The sequence below is a fragment of the Dasypus novemcinctus genome, chromosome 6 (genome assembly GCF_030445035.2).
Source record: "Dasypus novemcinctus isolate mDasNov1 chromosome 6, mDasNov1.1.hap2, whole genome shotgun sequence".
NCBI classification, from domain to species: Eukaryota; Metazoa; Chordata; class Mammalia; order Cingulata; family Dasypodidae; genus Dasypus; species Dasypus novemcinctus.
In genome coordinates, this window is record NC_080678.1 from 115,039,995 (window position 1) to 115,061,451 (window position 21,457).

At 47.7% G+C, this 21,457-nt stretch overlaps 1 protein-coding gene across 8 annotated transcripts in view; it reads right to left on the reverse strand.

The window, feature by feature from the left end:
- Nucleotides 1-9,914: 9,914 nt before the first annotated feature.
- LOC101427306 (uncharacterized) overlaps nt 9,915-21,457 on the reverse strand; it is a 146,203-nt gene continuing 134,660 nt past the window's right edge. For all 8 annotated transcript variants that reach the window (XR_011649099.1, XR_011649098.1, XR_011649097.1 and 5 more), the window contains one exon: nt 9,915-12,740. The gene's annotated coding sequence lies outside the window, so the exon portion shown is untranslated. The remainder of the gene's footprint in view (nt 12,741-21,457) is intronic.

Consider the following 21,457-nt stretch of genomic DNA (forward strand, 5'->3'; position numbering starts at 1 on the left):
CTTCGAGCCCACGTGCAAACAGCGCATTTCCTGAGCTCAAGAGTCTCTGAATCCAACTCGCAGGCATGGGCCCCCCCAGGGGGGCAGCATTCACGCTGGCCATTTGCACAGACTTGCTGAGGTCTGGATTGGGGGAGGGAAAAGCAAACAAACACACATGGGGGAGGTCTGCTTCTGCTGTGCGGGGACAGCGACAGCCCACTCACGCCCCACTCCGCTCCCCCTTCCCTTCCCACTAGCTCATGGGACTCTTCTGATTGGCCCCGAGAATGCCCGTCCTCCTAACTAGCACGTGCCAGTACAGAGATCTCAGGGAGAGAAGGCAGAGGCACATGGCCGTCCTCCCCAGGAGCTGCGGGACTGGACGCGCGGGGCTACCCGAAGCCCTCATGGGAGTGAGGATCCCTCAGCTCCCCGCGGACGCCTGCATGGAAATGAACTGCGGCCACCCCTTCTGCTCCTCGCCTTTACAAAACCATCCTTGCAAACACTTCTCTGGGTGACAAATGAGGTTTCAAACCACTTGGGCTCCTGAGATGAGGCTCTGTCCTCTGGGACATAATCCTTGATAGCTACACGGCTCAGTGGGCCCATTGGTTGCCCTGGCAATGACATTTAAGCTGGGATTCCCATTTTTTCAAATACAAATACCTGCGAGATGTGTCAGGTCTCCCAGCTTGGACACGTTTGCCCTTTGTCCCTCCATGCCTAAAGGTTAACCAATGACCCCGGTGAATTCCTCAACTCAGTACGATAGATGCAGGGGACTCTTGCGATTCACTCTTCACATGATTAACATGAAGGAGAAATTGGGATTTGATTGATAGAACCCTTAAAATAACCAGACTTCACACCAAGCCAAGTTTGTTCTTCTAAAAAGAAAAACGATGATTATGGTTCGACCATCTGCTCCCTGCTGAGACAGAGCAGGAAGGAATGTTTGAGCACAAGGCGCTTAGGTAGCTCCAGTTTTCAGAGTGTGCAAGTGTGTGTGTGAGCATGTGTGTATATACATGAACATGTGTGTGAATGCGTGTGCGTGGTGCACGTGTGAGAATGTATGCACACATGTGTGCACATATATGCATGTGTATATGCATATACTTTTGTGTGTACGTGTACACATGGATGTGTGTGCAGTTGTGTGCATCAAACACACTGCAGCATCTACACTGCAAGGACTTCTGTGGGCATTAACCCCTCACACAGAAACGTCTCTTCCCTCCAGTGGTGTCCAGTTGGTTGCCAGGGCTTGCCCACTGAAAACTCTAGCCTTTAAAAAGCACTTCTGGAAAGGAGATTTGGCTCAACAGATAGGGCATCCACCTACCACATGGGAGGTGCAGGGTTCAAACCCAGGGCCTCCTGACCTGTGTGATGAGCTGGCCCATGCACAATGCTGATGCGCACAAGGAGTGCCCTGCCATGCATATGTAGGGGAGCCCCATGCACAAGGAGTGCACCCCGTAAGGAGAACCACCCAGCACAAAAAAAGCACAGCCTGCCCAGTTGTGGTGCTTCACACATGGAGAGCTGATGGGGCAAGATGATGCAACAAAATGAGACACAGATTCCAGGTGCCGCTGACACAAACGGACACAGAAGAACACAAAGCAAATGGCCACAGAGAGCAGACAACTGGTGGTGGGGGGGGGCGGGCGTGGAAGGGGACAGAAATAAATTTTTAAAAAGTATTTAAAAATAAATAGATAAATAAATAAAAAGCACTTCTTGTGAGCTTTCTGCATGCACAAGGTCTTAGGGGATTGTGACTCAGGTAGGGTGGGTAAGCAGCAAGGCACAGAAGCGCAAGTCTGGGCGGTTATCTGCTTTGATTCATTTAATCCTCATGTGACCCCTCCATAGCTAGGGAATAATCTGCCCATTTTACAGATGTGCAAACATGAGGCTAACAGCACGTGAATAGCTCACTCAAGGATCCAAGGCTGGTGTGCTAGTTTGAGGCTTTTTTTGGTCCCCAGAAAATTATGTTCTTAAAGCTCATCCATTCCTGGGGCGTGCGCCTATGGTGGGGGGAACTTCTTTTGATTAGGTTGCCTCAGTACAGCATGACCCAGGGTGGGTCTTAATCCTCTTCCTGGAGTCCTTTATGAACAGGATGAAGAGAGAGAAACACGAGGAATTAGCCACAGGAACAGAGAGAGAAAGCCACGAGCATGAGGAGCTGGAGCAACGAAGCTGGAAGGGAAGGGAGAGCTCAGCAGACGCCACCATGTGCCTGGCCACGTGGCAGAGGAGCCCAGGAGCAGCTGGTCTTTAGGAAGAGAGCATCGCCCGATGGGGCCTTTTTGTAGGTGTTTTCACAGCCTCAGAACTGTCAGCTAATAAATCCCCCAAACAGCTAGTGAGTGGTGATCCAGGAGTCACGCCCAGGCCTGCTGACTCCACAGAGGAGCTGAGGACACGAAGACCATGCCAGTAGCACAATGGGTCAGTTGGAGGCAAGTGCAGGTGGCCTGGGCCCAGAGGGACAGAAGGATGGGACCTGAAGCTCAGACGTGGGGGACAGTGATAGCCGCAGGGCCACTGTGGGGTGCTCTGGGCAGAGATGATGGTGCCGGGGCTCAGCTCGGAGATTTGGCTGGATGGGGTGAGGCTTTGCCTAGAGGTTGGGGGTACAAGAAGAAGGGGCTGTCCCTAGGGGAGGGGCATTCCCTGAGGTCATGGAGGAGGGAGAGGGAGGCTCTGTCCCCAACCAGGAGAGCAATCAGGAGACTGAGGCAGAAGCCTGGGGGTCAGATGGAGACTGGGGCGGGGGAGGACATGAGTGTGCTGGGGTCCTGCCTTCAACGTCACCTCCTCTGCCCCAAGCAGGGCTCTGTAAGAGCTGAGGGGCGAGGGGTGGGCCAGGGGCTGCTGGTGCTGTCAGGCCTCCGGTGGGCATCGGTTGGGTGGGCAGTCAGAGCAGGCTCAGCTGGCAGGTACGAGAGCGGAGAAACAAGTAAAGGAGAGCTTGAGAATCCCTTCAGGAGTGGAAAGATGGGTCATCAAGGACACCCCAAAGCTGCCACCCAGCCGAAGGGAGTGGGCATTATCTGTTCACAGACCACGGGGGACTTGTGGCTGAGACATGGCACCCCGGAAGCAGCCCCCGATTGTCTAGCTCAGCCTGGACTGCGAGGACCAAAGTCCAGGTGAGTCCCAGCTTTTCAAGGTGTGGGAGTCACAGGGGCTGAGGGGATGGGAGGCAGAGACCCCGGGCAGCCCCCTGAGCCCACAGCGTGCTGCAGCCACTCGACTCACGGGAGGGGCTTAAGGGACGACCCCCCAAAAGGACCGAGAAAGACCGACAGGACCTGCTCTGCCCAGGGACAGAACCTGCCTAATTTATTCCAGAAATTACACCCTTGTCAAAGCTCGGTGGTTTTTCTCTCTCCCCAGGAATCCAAACAGAGCTATAAAGTAATATGCTTGTTGAGACAACTCACAGAAGAATGGCTAAGAAACCATTTAGAAAATGTTCAACTACTCAACCATCAGAGATGCAAAATAAAGCCACAGTAGCAAACCGTTTTCACCCATCAAATGAACAAAGATAAACATGGTAATATCTTTTCCAGCAAGGATGCAAGGAAGCAGGCTCGAGGATACTAGGCATGGGAATGGCACTCAGGAAATTAGGGCTCTTGAAAATTTCCATGCTCTTGTACCTGATAATGGCACTTCTGAGCTCGAGCTTAAAGAAACAATATAAGGCATAGAAAAACCTCTTTTCCAAGGAAGTGTATCTCAGTACACTGACAATATTGCAAAACCAAAAGTAAATGAAATATCTAAAAACAAGGAATGGTTAAGCACATGTTGAATTCCCACACAAATCATTCATTCATTCATTCATTCATTCATTCATTCCCATTTGACACACGCCTGCTCCCTGCTGGGCTGTAAAGGCAGCAGGAGGTGGCCCTGTCTTCAAGGGACTCCCGGTCTGCTGTGGACTGAAGTTAGATGTATCGACCCATGCAAACGGCAGGCTACCGCAGGTCTACCCAAACAAGGGAGTGGTTGGCTCCGGCTGGCAAGGGAGTGTAGGACAGTCAATCAGGGAGGGCTTCCAGCGGGAGGCTGCCCTTGAACTTGGTCTTGAGGTGTCGGGCTGCTCTTGGAGGTCTGAGCCTGGAAGAAGGCAGGACCCATGCTGCAGGCAGAGGCACCTCTGAGCACCAAGGCGCAGAACCTGAGATGTCCACGTGGGGTCAGCAGCCTGCAGGCCGGCTGTGGTGCAGACAGAGAGCAGAGAGAGGGGTCAGGGGAAGACGTAAGTCAGGGCTGGGGCCGGACGGCGAGTCTTCCAGAGGCGTGGGCTGGTCTCTGCAGACAACCGAGAGCCACCGACAGACATTCAGCAGGGGAACGACACTACCGGACTGGTCTTTTCCAAGGCCACTCTGAAGACTGGGGCAAGGATGGACTGCAGGGGCCATGCCCACTAGGGAAGACCTGGGGAGGTGGGCTGGGAGGAGAGGGCGCAGGTCCAGACCCTCCCCATTTCCTACAGGGTGGTGGGGGGTCCCATTCGAACAAGGCCATCCTGGTGGAGGGAGGTGGTTGGAGCAGGTTGTGTGGCCACACTGAGCCTGAGGACAGCATGGGGCCACGAGACGGAGGTGACCAGTGCTCGGCTGGATGCGATCATTGAAAGTGGTGCCTACAGAGAGTTTCTAATATGAAGAAATCTTTTAAAACCCAGGAAAAATGGTCTAAAATAGTCCTTTGTGATGCAAATGTTAGATTCCTGAAGTCTCATGGTGGTAAAATCTGCTGCTTGGGAAAACAGTATATTATGAGCAAAATAGGCTTAGAAGGACTAATTGCCCAAGTGAGCCTGTGAAATCTTTATAAATATTTTACACTCCCTGAAATCAGGCTGTAAAAGCAATATTCATGGTCTTTTACCCATGGCACCTTGGCAGGGGCAGGTAAGTCAGGTATAATTAATTTACATTCATCATCCCCAACTCCCTAGAAACATCTTGGCACTGCCACCCTGTGGTTTCAATGAAATGCTCATGGATTTATCTGGTTCTGTGCAAATAGTCTGCCACCTAAGATCCTTTTTTCATTTTGTTTTCTGAGTTAGGTTCTGCAGCCAAATGCTCAGACCATGGGACCCAGTGGTAGAGCTCCCATGGGAGCTGGCACACCCGAGCAAGATCTCCGTGAGCCGGAACGGAGCCGCTGCTCCTGCTCTCACTGAGCACGGCCCGCAGACACCAACCTTGCAGCATGACACGCACCGTCCCCCTGGATGGAACCCTACATTATGAGAAGGGCAGAGCTGCTCAAATGAGGAAACTGAGGCTCAGAGAGGGGAAATGAGTCTCCCCGAGTGACGCGGCTCCTCAGCACCCCTGCATGAGTCTATTGGATTCTCGCATGCTCACGCGCATCCAAATTACCTGGGTTTCTTTTAAAAGTGCAGGTGTTGGTTCAGTAGGTCTGGCACAGGCCTGAGAATCTGCATTCGAAGCAAGCTCCCAGTGATGCACATTCTGCAGGCCAGGGGAGCCCACAGCGACTATCAAGGGTGTCACCCGATGTGTTATATCATTCTCTTTTGTAACAGAAGAAGCCAAGCTTAGAGATGATGAGCTAAATGTGAGAACGCCGGCACGCAAAGCCTGGCTCCCTGGCCTGAATGTCCACCCTGGCAAGTGAAGAAGGGTTATATTGCAGGGGTGAAGGGAACAGGCAGTGCAATCAGAGAGGCACAGGTTCAAACCTCAGCCAGCGGGCACATTACTGGACTTCTCCGAGCTTCAGTCTGCTCATCCTTTAAGGGCCGGTACCTACCTCACCAGGCTGCTTGATAATTAAATGAGATAATTCATGCAAAGTACTTAGCACAACACCTGGGAAAAGGAGCAATCACAGTAGTAAACTGTTTCAAAGCACTTCCGAAGTGCTTAATAAATATGGACTACTTGCAGGGGTGGCACGATCATGTTTAAAGGACTCATCACCTTCCTAGTTATACCAGTGATGCACACTCCTTGCAGAAAGTTTGATAAATACTGACCCATACAAAGGAGGGGAAGTGATTATGCCTGCATGCCCAGCTCACAAAGGCAACACAAAAAACCATTTGTAGGCAGTTCATTTCTGTCTTCTTTGTTTCTTAATTTCTAACCCATTAATATTAACCAAATTGATATCACAAGTCAATGGTACCTGTAAGGTCTAATACAGTGGCCACCTGTGCCCATTTAAATTTTACCATCATTTAATTAAAATGAAATAAAATTTAAAGTTCATTATCTCAATTGCACTAGCCATCTTCAAGTGTACAACAGTCTGAGATATGGGACATCACAGCTAAAGAACATTTCACCACTGCAGAAAGTTTCATCAGATACCGTCCCATGAGTCACCTTTCCTCACTTAACATTATGTCATGTACACTTTCACACGTCATCCTTCTCTGAAAACTGATTTCAATGTCTAAATTATGTATATGTGCTAAGATTTATTTAACTAGTCTTATAGTTTGGGACACTCGGTTTGCTCCCAAATGTCCACTGTTACAAATAATGCTCTATGGAACCTCCATAAGCATGAACTTTTGTGACCTGCAGATAAGTAACAACCCAGGTAAAATGACAGGGCCACAAGGACCTGGACATTTTTAAGGCTTTTGATATCTATTCCTAAGTGCTCTGGAAAGACTGTATCAACTGGCTCTCCCAGTGAGTGTCGTTGTTTATTTTAGCCCTTAGCCACCTGAGGGGGAACAAAACAAGAAAATCACATTTCATTTTAATCATGTTTCTTTCATTGTTAGGGAGATTTAAATCTTTTTAAGAGGTTTCCAGGTCAAGTGTATCTATAAAAATTGTTGTATGAAAAGCACACTTGCCGAAGCCCAGAGGAGCCTGCAGCATTTACTCACGGGCTACAGGCGGGGAGGCTGTCGGGAGCCCATCTGCATGGTAAACCCCTGCTGGGTAGAGCGGAGGTCCAGGAAGTGTTTACAGGTTCCAGCCGTAGCGGTGACATCATGTGCTTCTTCCCAGTGACACTACTCATGATGGACAACTTTTTTCGCTGGGTGACACAAAGATTTCCATGCATTGGCCATCCCTGAGCCCCAGGATCATGACTGTACAGTGTGAGACAAAGTACTAGACCCCTCAGCTCAACAGCAATGTAGGGGACCAAGAGGTTGGCAGCAGCTGGCATCTGCCTATGCCCAGCATTTTTTCTTAAATTAAAGGAAACCCTTCTTGGCACTTTGCCCATCATTCATCAATCAAATATTTGTTTATCGAGCAATGTACTGAGTGGAGTATTAGGAGAAAAGGTATAAAATGAGCCAGGTACACGTTTGGCCCTCTATTCCCCCTTGTAAGGTGTGAGCACAGCCTAGAAGGTATAGTTCCAAAAAGCGGTTAAATATACCTGTTGTTTTCATTACACAAATCCCAAGACGTTGAAGGCAAGACCTCAGCTAACAGTGGTTGACATATTCTACCACGTCTTGCTATTATGTGCCTGGCTCTACTCTACAGGCTTCATGGGAATGCAGTGCTCTGGCCTCAAAGAAAGAGGACGCTTCTATGACTAGCCTTGCCTACAGACCAGGAACAGACCAAGGCCCACAGGACACAGGGCAGCTGGGACTGAGGTCACATCGCTGGGAAATGCTTCTCACATTTCCTTCAAAGCCCACACACCAAGTGAGACTCTTTGTATAGCTCAGTGGGATGAGCTGCAGAGGACTGAGGGTTATCGATATGGAGGCTCAGAGGGAAAAATCCATTATTGTTTGTGATATACCATTCTAATAAGAAAAATGAAATGCCAGGTATTCATGGTGGCGATTGACTCACATCCTCCACCAAAGACATTCACATCTTGAACCATGTCCATGTGGCACGAGCCCATTTGTCAATAGCACCTTTTGAAGATGTTGTTCCTGGTTAGGGTAAAGACAAATTGAACCAGGGTGGGTCTTAATCCACATGACTGGCAGTCTTAGAAAGAAGGAAATTTGGATGCAGCCATGTGAAAGCCAGAAGTCTGAGGAAGCCACAGGAAGAAACCAGGGATGTTGCCATGTGACGGAGGACCGCCAGCACCAGAGAGCCACAGACTGCAGGAGAAGGCATGGCCTCGCCTGGTGGCCTTCCTGCCTCAAAACCATGAGATGATCAGTACCTGTGTCAGCCAACCCATGGTGTGCTATTTGTCATAGCAGCTAAGGCCGACTAAGACAAGTAGAGCTATTAGGTACAAATTCGTATGTAACTTCCAAATAAAATCTCTTCAGGTAGTTCAGTAAGAATCTCAAGCTTCCTCCAATGAAGCTGTCTTTATAAAGACAGATTTGGGGCTTAAAATGATCCCCTGCCACTCTTGGTCCACCTTTTTAAAGCTGATCTTCACAGCCACCATTTAAAAACAAAAACAAAAAAAACACTGAAACTCTGCTTACATAAGTTAGATGGTAAACAAATGGATGTAGATGACTATTAGTTCCCTTTCCTCTGAAAAACTTTTATTTTCCACTAACCACATTTTAGATAAGTTGATCATTCTTCCAACTTCCTTTCCTTTATTTATTAAATCTTATTTTATTTTTATTTTTAAATAATGACATATTTTCTCAAGCATTCATAAATGCTACTCAATTGACCAGAGTAACTCTTAGTATTCAAATTATAAGTGCCTAAACCCCACTAGTCAATCATTGTAGCCACATTTTTCCAAAGCTGAAGATTTTCTGGAAATCCATAAATTTTGTCAATAAGCATTAATATTCATTCATAGTGCCTTGAAAAGTTTATATTAAGGTCATTCAGATGTCAAAAATGTCTGATAAGTAAACTGTTTTTTGAAGCTAATAACTCTTCTTTAAGAAATCTGAATTATTCAGACACACACAAATCATGTTTCTTTATGTTCAGAAACTCTTGACAAAACTCTCCTTTCAGACAGTAAATGCTCAAAGGTAAGAAACTGCACAGAATGATATTCTGATATTTTTTGACGTGAAGCCGAAAACAGACTTGGCTGCGGTGCTTCAATTTTATTTCTATTTTTCACCATGTGGATAACATCTTTTGATGGGAAATTCATATCTGCAGCCAAACTTTGACACAGAAGAGCTTCTCTGTGAGGAAAATGGCATGTAAGTTGAGGTGGGGATACTTTTACTTTGGATTCCAGCACTTTGTATGGCATGTGGCCACTTCAGCAACAGTTAATTTCTTGCTAACCATCTCAGAAATACACCTGGCACTTTTTGGACCCACTCCCCTGATGTCATGACACGAAGGTGGAGGCCAGAGGCCACATGAAATTGGCCTTGTCCTACAGTGACCAGCACAGAAAGGGTGTGAGGGATGGAGGAGAACAAGCCTCAACATGTGCAGAACCGGAAGCTGGACTGCAGAACTTTTTCAGTCACTGCAAATGAATACTCTTAATTCTGTTCTCAAAAACAGAACCCCATCAAAATGGAACTTCTGTCCTGTCAGGAATATATCCCATATATTTTCAACACCCCACACAAGACTTTTCTTCTTTGGATGGGATTCACTGAAATTGAGTTTATTAGAGTTTCCTGTTTGTAGCACAGAGCCCTGCTGCAAATCCATCTCTGTACGAATGTGCATGTTTTATCCATCCTAACTATCAATAATAAAAAGGGATTCCAACAAGCCAAGCTAGAAGAATCACTATGTTATTTTTATTATCCCTAGTGAAAATATTGTTTAAAAAATGTTATCCTATGACAGGTAATCAAAGAGAATGTCATCAAAAATTGGAAAGAAAAAAATTATTCCTGGGTTTTGGGGAGTAATTAAGATATTATTTTCTGGCTTTTATGATATTTGCTTTTAAGAAGTTGTGTTATAGACCAGCGATATTGACCAGACTCAGACTTTGAATAAAAGTTCCAATTGAGAGCTTTATTAGCTGTACGGCGACTGCCTCGTCCTCCGCAAAGGAGAAAGCAGCCCCGAGTTTCAGGGAAGAGGTGTTTTCATAGCCTTTTAGGAGGGGGAGGGGGTTTACTAGTAAGTGAGCGAGCAAGCAGGCACAGAAGCGGAACACTGCGGTTAGCTGAAGGTAGCGTATCTATTTTTTTTCCTTTAAGAAAAGCCCCTTCTTGTGAGCAGCCCCATGTTATTTATTGACACTCTCCTTGGAGGCTGCCTTAAGTTATTTATTGACACTCTCCTTGGAGGCCGCTCTAAGTTATTTACACTCTTTTTAGGTGCAGCCCTAAGTTGTTTACACTCTTTTTTATGAGCAGTCCTAAGTGATTTATTTATCTGAAGGCACTTGCAATTCCTATTTCCTAATGTAGTCCTATTCCTATTTTCCCAATGTGGCCTTACCCTTACAGTTGTACGTTGTTGTGATTTTATTTTCTCATTCTAAGTAAATATTCACTTGCGCACCATGTTTTATGTTTGTAACTTTGTATATTTTTTCTTAAAAAGGGACCACAAAGCCTGTACCTGCCCCCACCTTCTGCTTTTCACTTCAGAGGTTTTAATTCCTCCTAATGACTAAGAACAATGACCACCAGGGGCTAAAATTCTATGTTGAAAATGGTTTTGATTGAATAACCTTGTCATCTGACCTGCTGCTAGTGTGGCTCCGGGTTGAATTCTTTGAACCTGGCAGCTTCCTCTATTCCCTTTGGAATTTGGCTGCAGGCTGCTCAGACCAGCCTCTGTAATTATTGGAAACATTCTGGCTTTTGTTATAAACTATTAAACTGAATACCGGCTTCCTGAGCTCATTATCAGATTTCTCAGCATTCCCCGTTCTCTGTTTATAGAAGCTTCTGGAATTCATGTCACATTCCATGTAAGATGTGTGTTTGCGGCAAGGGGCAGAGTCATTAATTCATATGATGATGTTCCCATAAAAATAAGGGGAGCAGATATGGCTCAAGCCGTTGAGCACCTGCTTCCCACACAGGAGGTCCTGGGTTCTGTTCCTGGTGCCTCCTAAAAACAAACAAGCAAACAGATGAAAATACCAACTCAGGGGAGCTGATGTGGCTCGGTGGTTGAGCACCAGCTTCCCCCATACGAGGTCTCAGATTCAATCCCCAGCCCCTGGTACCTCGAAAATAAGAAAAAGAAGAAGATCATGCCAAGGAAGAAAATGGCCTTCAGGGCACAGAAATCCTACCTGGTGACAAGGTAGTTTTAAGCCATCTTTGTTTTGTGAATCTGATGACTGCCCAGCTATAATTAAGAAACTGTCCCTGATAGTGGGGAAAACAATTTAAATATAAAATACTTACATAAGGGAACTGTAGAACTTTATGACTTTGCAAAATACCAGTTTTTCAAAATTACTTTCTTAGGTTATTGCATTTCTAAGAATATATTAAAATAAATGAGATTGGAAATTTTGAACAATTAAATATGCTGTCAATAAAACAGAACAATGAAATAGTATTGAATCAATTCAGTAATTAAAATTCTTCAAATATTCTTTTAATTGAATTAAAATAATTCCAATAAATAAAACTCCAAAAAAAATAACAAAATATAAATATCGTTTATATTTCAAGATGGTTAAAGTATAAGAAAAAATAAGTTCCCTGATAATATAAAGGCCACTTGAATGTTCTGACTTAATGAAATTATATTAAATTATTATGTATTTTAGATATAAACATTTTTTTCCTAAAGGCAAAAAAACATTTATTCTGAAACTACTTACTATTCCCTTCCTGGGTATGGGAAAGGAAAATTTAAAAGGAAAATGTTTCAAAACCACGAGACTCCACTCCATGTAGACAAGTGTGACCGTTATTTCCATGGGTCAGCTTGGCTAGGGGATGGTGTCTAGTTGTTGTGTCAAGCACGCACTGGCCTGATGGGTACTGTGAGGGCATTTATCAGATGAATTTGCATCTATAATGAGTTGATTGCATCTACAAGGGACTGCATCTACCATCAACAAAGGAGATTGCCTTCAGCAATGTGGGGACTCTCTTCATCCAGCCAGTTGGAGGTCTTAAAAGCTAGGGATGAGGATTTCAGAAATCAGAAAGAGGAACGTCAGCCTCTACTTCAGTCAGCCAGCTTCCCCTGGGGAGTTCAACTTCACCTTGGTCAGAGTTTCCTGTGTGCGGCCACCCTACAGAGCTGAGCCAATGCCTATAATACATCCCTTTATATATATCTGCTCAATTCTGCTTCTCTGGAGAACCTCATAAAAGCACCCTCTCCTCTCCCATCTCCCTCATTCTCCCATGCTCTGAACACTGATGTATTCCCCAGATTGAGAAAACTTTACCCAGAGGGAAAGAGTATCCCCTTAGGTGGGTGTGGGTGGGAGGGTGGGAGAATTAGAGAAGAAACAGCCTCCTGGGAACCTCTCCAACCCCCCTGCTGGACTTCTGAACCTCCCACCGGGCATCAGAATGTCGGTTCAGGGACAGGCTATCTGCACGCCGTGCATCTGGTAAGGGAAAGCTCACGTTCCCATTCTGCCTTGAAGGGGCAAGGGCTCAAAGGCAAGCGAGAAGCTTGCGTCCTTATCACCCGAGCCGCCCTCACGTGGGTGGAAGCCATCCCAATCTCACCACTGAAACTGCAAGGTTGCGATTCTGCTGGCATTTCTCACTTGGTAGACGATGATCCGCTTGGCACAGATCCCCAAGGCCATCTCCCGTCCCAGCCGCATCTTCTCTGGGAAAACTTGATGGACCAGCATGCCGTAGTCTGGTGCTGCTGAGCGAACTGCAGCAAGACAAGGCCAAGATTTGGCAGAGGCAGGCACACAGGTTTAAAACGATGGGTTTCAAACTACTCCAAGAAAACACGTGCTTAGGTGTTCTGGGAGAAAACAGCAAGAAAAACAAAACAAGAGTAGGTTTGCCAGATAGGTTTAGGAAACACTGAGCTAAACAAATTTTCTTGCTACAGAATCTCTCCATGCATCTGACAGGGAATGTGCAGGGTGAATCTCCAAGTGCATTTTCCTATTTCCTACATTTTTAACCCAAGGAGTCTCTTTTTTCAAGAGTGTCTACTAAGGGCACCAGGCAAATGGTTATTATGGAAATGGTACAATAGAAAAACAGTATTCTGAGCAAGGTTTTAGAATTCAGACTCTTCTCAGCCATGGCAAGGTAATGGAGTCCTTTTTCCCACTTGTGTCAACTTAAGTCCACAGCAGTATTTTCTGCTTCCCTCCCCACACACAAACACATTACAGATGGAGAAACTGAGGCACAGGCCTAGAAAGTGATGTCCCAGATCATAAGCATGGCTGTTAGAGCAAGATGAGCCATAAGCACTCTGCAGAGAAAGTGACCAGTCCCCTTTGCCCCAAGATCTGTCCTCAATTTACCAAGTTAGAAGACTCTATTTTGTCAGGGTCTCCAGGGTCGTTCGGTGCTGGGGACTGCATCAGACCAACCGAATTCTTAAAAGAGATAAGAGTATAAACCTGATGCAAATGGCTTTTGTTTGAATGGTAGCCGAGGCTCTAGTGGGGGCTCCCCCATCTTCATATCCACCTGGAAGGCAAAATGGGGTTCTTATGGCTAAGAGACTTAAAATGGAGTCTGATCAGATATCATAAACCGCCAAGGTCTGCAAAACTATGAGCAGTGATGTTTCTGAGAACAACTGGACACCGGGAACCAACCGCACGGTGAAGAAATCAGTAACTGTGGACCTTAAAGGACATTCAGAAAGCCCCCAAACATCCACCGATCCTAATTCTTTACAAACAGCTTACATAATCTTCTTTTTCTTGAAAACTCCTTTCTTGAAAACCCCAAGGTGGGACACAGCTTGGGGTGCTCCCTGAATCTGTGCTCCCTGAATTGCAATTCTAAGACCCCCAATAAACTCTTTTGTTGCCTTGCAGCTCGGTCTGTAATTTCTCGGCCAACAGGTGACTGAGGACGGCCCCCTGCAAGGGTTATTTCATATAAGTGGAGTCATACAATATTGTCCTTTTCTGTCTGACATTTCACCCAACATATGTCTTCAAGTTTCATCCATGTTGCAGCATATATCAGAATTGCATTCATTTTTATGGCTGAATAATATTCCATTGTGTGTACAAATTTTTTTACCCATTCATCTGCTGAAGGACACTTGGGTTGCTTCTACTTTTTGGCTATTGTGAATAATGCTGCTATGAATATTGGTGCTCACATGTCTATTTGAGTCCTTGCTTTCAATTCTTTAGGGTCTATATTTAAGAGAGGAATTGTCAGTTCATATAGTAATTCTAGGTGTAATCTTTAAAAGAACCACCAAACTGCTAAATTGTTTTCCACAGCATTTCGTATGACCACCAGCAATGCACAAGAGATCCAGTTCCTCCATATCCTCATCAACCCTTACTACTGCCCATCTCTCTGATTAGTCATTCTTGTAGAGGTGCAGCAGTATCTCATTGTGGTTTTGATCTGCATTTCCCTCATAACTAATGACGGTGAGCATCTTTTTATGTGCTTATTAATCATGTGTATATCTTCTTTGGAGAAATGCCTATTCCTTTGCCCATTTTTTATTGGGCTGTTTTTTTTGTTGTTGTTGAGTTATAAGAGTTCTTTATATATTCTGGATATTAAATCTTTATTAGTCACATGATTCATAAATATTTTGTCCCATTCTGTGGGTAGGCTTTTCATTCTCTTGATCTTGTCTTTTGATGTACGAAAGTTTTAAATTTTAACAGAATCCAATTTCGCTTTTTTCCTTTTGTTGCTCATGTTTTCAGTAATGTATTTAAGAAACCACTGCCTAATCCAAGGTCTTGAAGATTTGCTACTATGTTTTCTTCTGAGAGTTTTATAGTTTTAGCTCTTAAAATTAGGTCTTTGATCCCCTCTGAGTTAACTTTCCTATTTGGTGTAAGGTAAGGGCTCTGCTTCATTCTCTTGCATGTAGATATTCAGTTTTCTCTATACCATTTGTTGAAGTCATTACACTTTTTAATGGTTTAGTATTAATTTATTTTTTAATTATAAAGAAGTATGACATTTTTCAGTATTCAGAGTCCCAAAATCCTTAAGCTTGCTAAGCATTTTGTATGTGGTATTTAATCTTCATGACAATCCTAAGAGATAGGGGAGCTATCTCTTTTCAGATGAGAAAATGAGGGACAGAAGGGTTAAGTACCCACAAAAGGTCACACAGCTTTTAAGTGGTGGACTGGAAATGTGTGTCCCTTTGTGCCTGAGTCTTCTCTTTTAACTACTGAAATGCAGGATATCCAGAACATTTGGAGAGATAGGCAAACATAAGTAATGTCACCAAGGACATGCTCAATCTGAGAAAGCAAAATAGCATTGTCTGTGCCTGCACACCCTCTCGATTAAGGAATTTTCTGAGACGTCACTTCTTGTCCATCATGTGCTGCTATTGCTGGTGTACTTCTCAGAGACGCTGCATCTCCCCGTACTTCAGGGCATCTCACTACCATGCCCACTTCTCCCTACAGCTGGCAGCCAAGTTGGCACTGGAACCAGGCTCTCCTGGCTCCCAGCCTATATAGAACCTTGTACTGGAAACCATAGGGAACAAAATGGACTATTTCCAGATTGTCATCAAGAGTCACAAGAAGTCCTACCCTTTGACCCTATAATTCCACCTGGAGAATCTCCCCTAAGAAACTAGACTGAAAAATCTCAGCACCACCGTTCATAGGCTGTTCAACACAGGGTTGTTGACCACAGCTGAGGCTTTTGGGAGTGGGGGGGAGACTGGCTCTTGAGGGGAGAGTGATTTCCTCAAGCCTCTCCTGCCTTAAAAAGGCTTACCAGGTGACCCTTACAGAGGAGCTTACAGAGCATGGAGGGTCACCCGGGGAAGGCACAGTTGTGATGCTAAGTGTAGCACAGGGCTGGGGGAAGCAGGCTCCAACCAGTGTGATGCCAGTAGTGTAAAAACAAAACTCACCAACGGAAAAAATGTTTGTAACATTCCACAACCCCTGATTCTGTAGACAAAGGGTTCTGCGGTTGAAAAAGCCTGGAAAACACTGAGTTAACCTTCAACAGAGTATTCTGGGGTTTTGATATGCTAATGTCGTTGACAATCTTGGAGTTGGGATTATGTCACCCAAACTGGACTTCTGCCAAATCTACTTCTGGTGTGAAATAATGAACTAGCAGAGTCAATCGTCAGTGAACCCAGGGCCACAACAGGCGTCTGTTTCAAGAAAATGCCATCCGAGAACGGCTTCTTTTTCTCTTTAATGAGAAAACAGAGCCGTGAGGAGATACACTTGAATAACCCAGTGACTGTTCATGGAGTAACGGGGTCCTGGGAGGAGCCAGCGTCCTCACAGTACTGGCAGCCGGGGGAGGAGAGGAGACCATCCAGAAATGATGCCAGTGCAAGGTGCCTTTGCAAGGCCCCCACACAATTTAGAAAGGCCCGTAGCCTTGGACCCAGAAAGTCCACTCGTGGGATTCGGTGCCTAAGGAATGAAGCAGGCAAGCACTGGCTAAAGATTTAGGTACCAAACACCAACTAGCAAAGCTTTTGGAAAAAGACCTTGACCAAAAGGAGGAACTATTAACTACAAATGAGTTTTTATGGCTGAGAGGTTTCAAAATGAGTCCGGAGGTCACTCCAGAGGTTACACTTTTGCACGTCTCAGCAGGATCTCATTGACAGCCACAGTGAACAGTGCCTCAAACGGCACAGATTCTGAGGGCTCTAGAGATGCAGACACTAGAGGCAGGGCAGACAAGCCTCATGGAAGCAGAGTGGGCATCACCACCCCAAATCCTCAAGACTGAGGAACAAACAAACAGGGGGAATGCAGCTATGGACTAAAATAGACTTACTATTACTCTAGTAGTGGAAGACCTTAGAACATTCATGTGAAGTCAGTGGCCACCTGAGGTTCTGAGGGGAGGGAGAGGGAAGAACAGGGGTAATGTGGGCATTTGGGGGACATTGGAATTGTCCTGCATTATATTGCAATGGCAGTTACAGGCCATTATACATTTCATCAAAACCTATAAAATTGTGCAAAATGTAAAGCATAAACCATATTATAAGCGATAGACCATGGTTAGTAGCAGTGCTTCAATATGTGGTCATCAATTGTAACAAAGGTACCACACTAATGAAGGAAAGGGTGGGAGGGGGAGGGGTTGTAGTATATGGAAATTCCGTATTTTTTTTTTAAATTTCTCTCCTCTTCCCCCCCCCAGCCCCCCATTGTCTGTTCTCTGTGTCTATTCATTGCATGCTCTTCTTTGTCCACTTCTGTTGTTGTCAGCGGCATGGGAATCTGTTTCTTTTTGTTGCATCATCTTGCTGTGTCAGCTTGTGTGCAGGGCCATTCCTGGGCAGGCTGCACTTTCTTTCGCACTGGGTAGCTCTCCTTATGGGGTGCACTCCTTGTGCGTGGGGCTCCCCTACGCAGGGGGCACCCCTGAGTGGCACTGCACTCCTTGCGCACGTCAGCACAGTGCATGGGTCAGCTGCACATGGGTCAAAGAGGCCCGGGGTTTGAACCGCGGACCTCCCATGTGGTAGACGGATGCCCTACCCATTGGGCCAAGTCTCCTTCCCTCCTTATATTTTTGATGTAACATTTATGTAATCTAAAGCTTCTTTTAAAAAAAAATTTTTTTTTAAAGATTTAGATAGAAAACTGTTAATCTCGGTATTGTCTAAGTCTATCCCAGACTGGAAATAATTTTGTATGTCAAATAATAGAGCCTTGAAGGGAAAAATTAGAGGACACTGTGTGCTGATTTGAAATAAGTTTTCAAAAATATTCATGATGTGCGAATATAAGAATACGCAAAAATGTGAACATAAAATAAGCCCAATTTAAATACACTTGCATATTCACATGGGATTGCACAGGACACGGCAAGCAGGACTAATATACTGGAAGGCAGTTGTGCTGTCTTCAGGTGGAGGGATTATCTTGCTGTATTTCCTTTTCTAACCAAGGAGAAGAAGAGGACTCTGTTGAGCCCACATGCCCCCAAGCGAGAAGGATGGCAGTGGGCTCTGGGGTGCGGATGGCAGAGCTCCCCTCATTTGTCTCTCTGTGCACCTTGGGCAGAAAGAGCAGGCCTCACTCCAAGCAGCCTACACAGGGGAATAAAGACCGCCTGCAAATTAAGTCAGATCCACTCAGTATCTCCCATGAGAGACTGAAACAAATAAGACAGGTTTCCTGCATCTTTGCTGATGAGATGGTGGCTTCCCTTCTATGCATTTTCCATCATTTGGATGGGGAGGGGGGGATGCACACAGTGAGCCGGTGACACAAAGCCAGGGTCTGGGGGCAGCAGCCGCCCTGCAGTGGCCTCCCAGAGGGCTGATGGGCTCAGATGGTTCTGGAAGGCCACTTGTCAAGGGAACGCTGAGCCCTCTTGGGAGAGCACACCGAGGCGGGAGCAGGCAGCTGTGTCTGTCGGTGTTCTTAAATGACGTGATGGCCGGCTGGCCCCTGCTAGGAGCTGCCCACGGGTCTGCTACGTCGCGCAGTGTTTCTACCGCCATACACCGAGAAATGCGTACACCCTGCAGCTCCCTTTGAAGCCAATCCCAGCCAGTTCCCCAGCTGTGGGGAATACAGAGTTCCCTCCCAGTCGCTGCCCAGCTCTGCCTCCACTGCCCCTCTCCCCCACTCCCCCAGCCCTGCACGCAGTACTAACCAGTGTGATTGTTGCTATCGTTAGGGCACTTATTATGTACCATTGCATGCTTCTGGTACACTTCTGTCCTCTCCGGGGCACTTGGGACTCTTTTTAGTCCCTGCTCCCACCACCCCGGCCCAGTGGCAGTGAGATGTGCAGTAAGCAAAGCCACATGCGTGGGGCAGGAGGGCCACTGCCCTTCCCAGGACAGTGGGCAGAGAGGGGCCCAGAGCCACCGTGGGGTCCCAGACCCCATGGGTGTGCTGTGCTGAAGCCACAGACTTGGAGTTCCCAGCCCAGTTCTGTGCCGTAGCTGCCCTGTGCGTCATCTCTGAGAAATGTGGCCTCCCCACCACAGGAAAATGGCTGGGGCCACTTCTCTCAGGCGAAGAAAGGCCCTCTGGCATCCACTCCCATCCCCCAAACCCCGCCCATCTCCTGGGGTCATCTCCCCTGCCACCTGCTTCCAGAAGCTTCCCCCTGAATCCCGGGGGGACGGAGCAACCTTGCTCGTCCCTCTTTGTGGGTCCGAACCCCCCAGAGAAGGCGCTGGGTCGGGGCAGCCGCACTGCACCCCCTCAACAGACCGAAGGGCGCCCATGGCCTTACCCGCAGGAACTCCAGCTCAGCCTCTGCCCTGCCGAGTGCTGCGGTGACACGGCGCATTTCTTTTTTTTTTTTTAAGATTTATTTATTATTATTTATTTCTCTCCCCTTCCCCCTCCCCACCCTGGTTATCTGTTCTCTGTGTCTATTTGCTGTGTCTTCTTTGTCCGCTTCTGTTGTTGTCAGTGGCACAAGAATCTGTGTTTCTTTTGTTGCGTCATCTTGCTGTTTCAGCTCTCTGTGTGTGTGGTGCCATTCCTGGGCAGGCTGTACTTTCTTTCGCACTGGGCGGCTCTCCTTACGGAGGGCACTCCTTGTGCGTGGGGCTTCCTTATGCGGCGGACACCCCTTCATGGCAGGCACTCCTTGCGCACATCAGCACTGCGCGTGGGCCAGCTCCACACGGGTCAAGGAGGCCTGGTGTTTGAACCGCGGACCTCCCATGTGGTAGGTGGATGACCTAACCACTGGGTCAAGTCCGCCGCCAACGGCGCATTTCTGAGACATCCACTCACCCCTGGAGCGCCATCGTCCCCCGGATCAGGCTGGCGGGAGGTAACCTTCCACTCGGAAGGACGCCTTCCTCTCTGCCTGCTGCACATGAGATGCAGAGAGAGGGCAGGACCAGAGCAGAAGGTGGGGGCCCCACCAGGGTCACAGGAGGGAGGTCCCTTGTGGGGGAGACCCACCCGGGGGGCCTCTTCTAGCACACGACAGGAAGGAGACCCCCTCCAGCCCTCGGGTCTATGGGGGGTCCTCAGAACATGTGAGCCTCCGGGATCCTCACCTACCCACGAGAAAGGCACTGCTTTACGGCCAATGCCGGGATGGACAAGTGCAGATATGGGAAGTCGCTCCACAAGCTGATGGAGGTGACTGCGGCAAGTGACGGAAACGAAGCCTGCCCACCCGAGCCCTCCCACGTTCCCTGCTGCCGGCCACACTGCCTCCCAAGTGGCACAGGAGTAACCCAGGCCCGAAGCTTTCTTTTCTCTTTGCACACACACCCCTGTCCTTGGCTCCTCTTTGGGGCCTTCGCCACAGTCCCATCTGTCCACGGGAAGGTGTCCCACAGCTGCCCCTGGAAGACAGAGTGCTGGGCCCCTGCCCCCACGGCCTTCACCCCCAAGCCTGCCCTCTAGGGAACCCGAGGCCGGAGCACCCTAGCAGTGGCTGGAGGGGCAGCTTCCCGGGGATCCCCAACTTTCCTGCCCACGCTCCGAGGATCAAGGCGCTGAGGGAAAAGCCGCCCCCCAAGGCACCTGCAGCTGAGGGGAGCTCTGAGCTGGCCGCTCCGGAGTTCACCTGCCCTTGTGTCCTAAATCAGCCAACCGTGGCCTCAGGCCACCTCCCAGCCTGGCCTTGCCAGGACAGTTCCCAGGGGCTGAGGGCGACCTCCCACAGGAGAGGCTGCTGCGAGCCTTCTCAGGAAGGGGTGAGCCAGGAGAGGAGATCGGGGACACAGCCCGTGTACCCTACATCCGCAGGCTCCTGGCGTGGCCCCCGGTGCCTGCGGCCTGAGAATCCCCAGCTGGACGGCCTTGTGGGGTCTGAGCTCAGCTCAGAGGGAAAGAAATTGCCCTGCCTTCAGGCCCCTTGACCTGGCATCTCACTGCCAGCCATATGTCCTTGAGAAGAATTCCACGTGGAACTGGAAAAGCTCCGGGCATAGAATATTTATTTCTATGTCACATACCCAAGAGAGATGTCGGGCAACTCCAATGGTATAACAACCAGTGTCACTTCCAGGGTGCTTAGCGGGGCCAACACCCAACAGTAAGGGAACGGAGAGCGGGCAAAGCCCACCCACCCGCGTAGGATGTCGCACAGCCTCTCCCGGCGGTCACTAGGAAGGCCTCGGGGACACAGAGCACGCTGCGTGAGAAAGCAGGATGCAAAGCGAAGGTGGCGGTGCTGACTACTGGCCACACGTGCCCGCACGTGGCCGGCGGCCGGGTGAGTATGCAGAGAGAGCCAAGTTGCTCTGCCGGGAGGATGTGATTAAAGAGATTTATTTTTATACTAAATTGTCTCTGTTTCCCTCTTTAAAATGCAAATGTAATCATGACACTCACTGCTTAGAATTCTTTGGAGGCTCCCCATCTCTCACTACATTAGCTTTCAAATTGCTTTCCTTTCCAGGCATCAGAACCGCTTATGAAACCAGCTGGAAGCCCCCCGGGAGGGTGTACTAGACCCGGAACTGAGGGG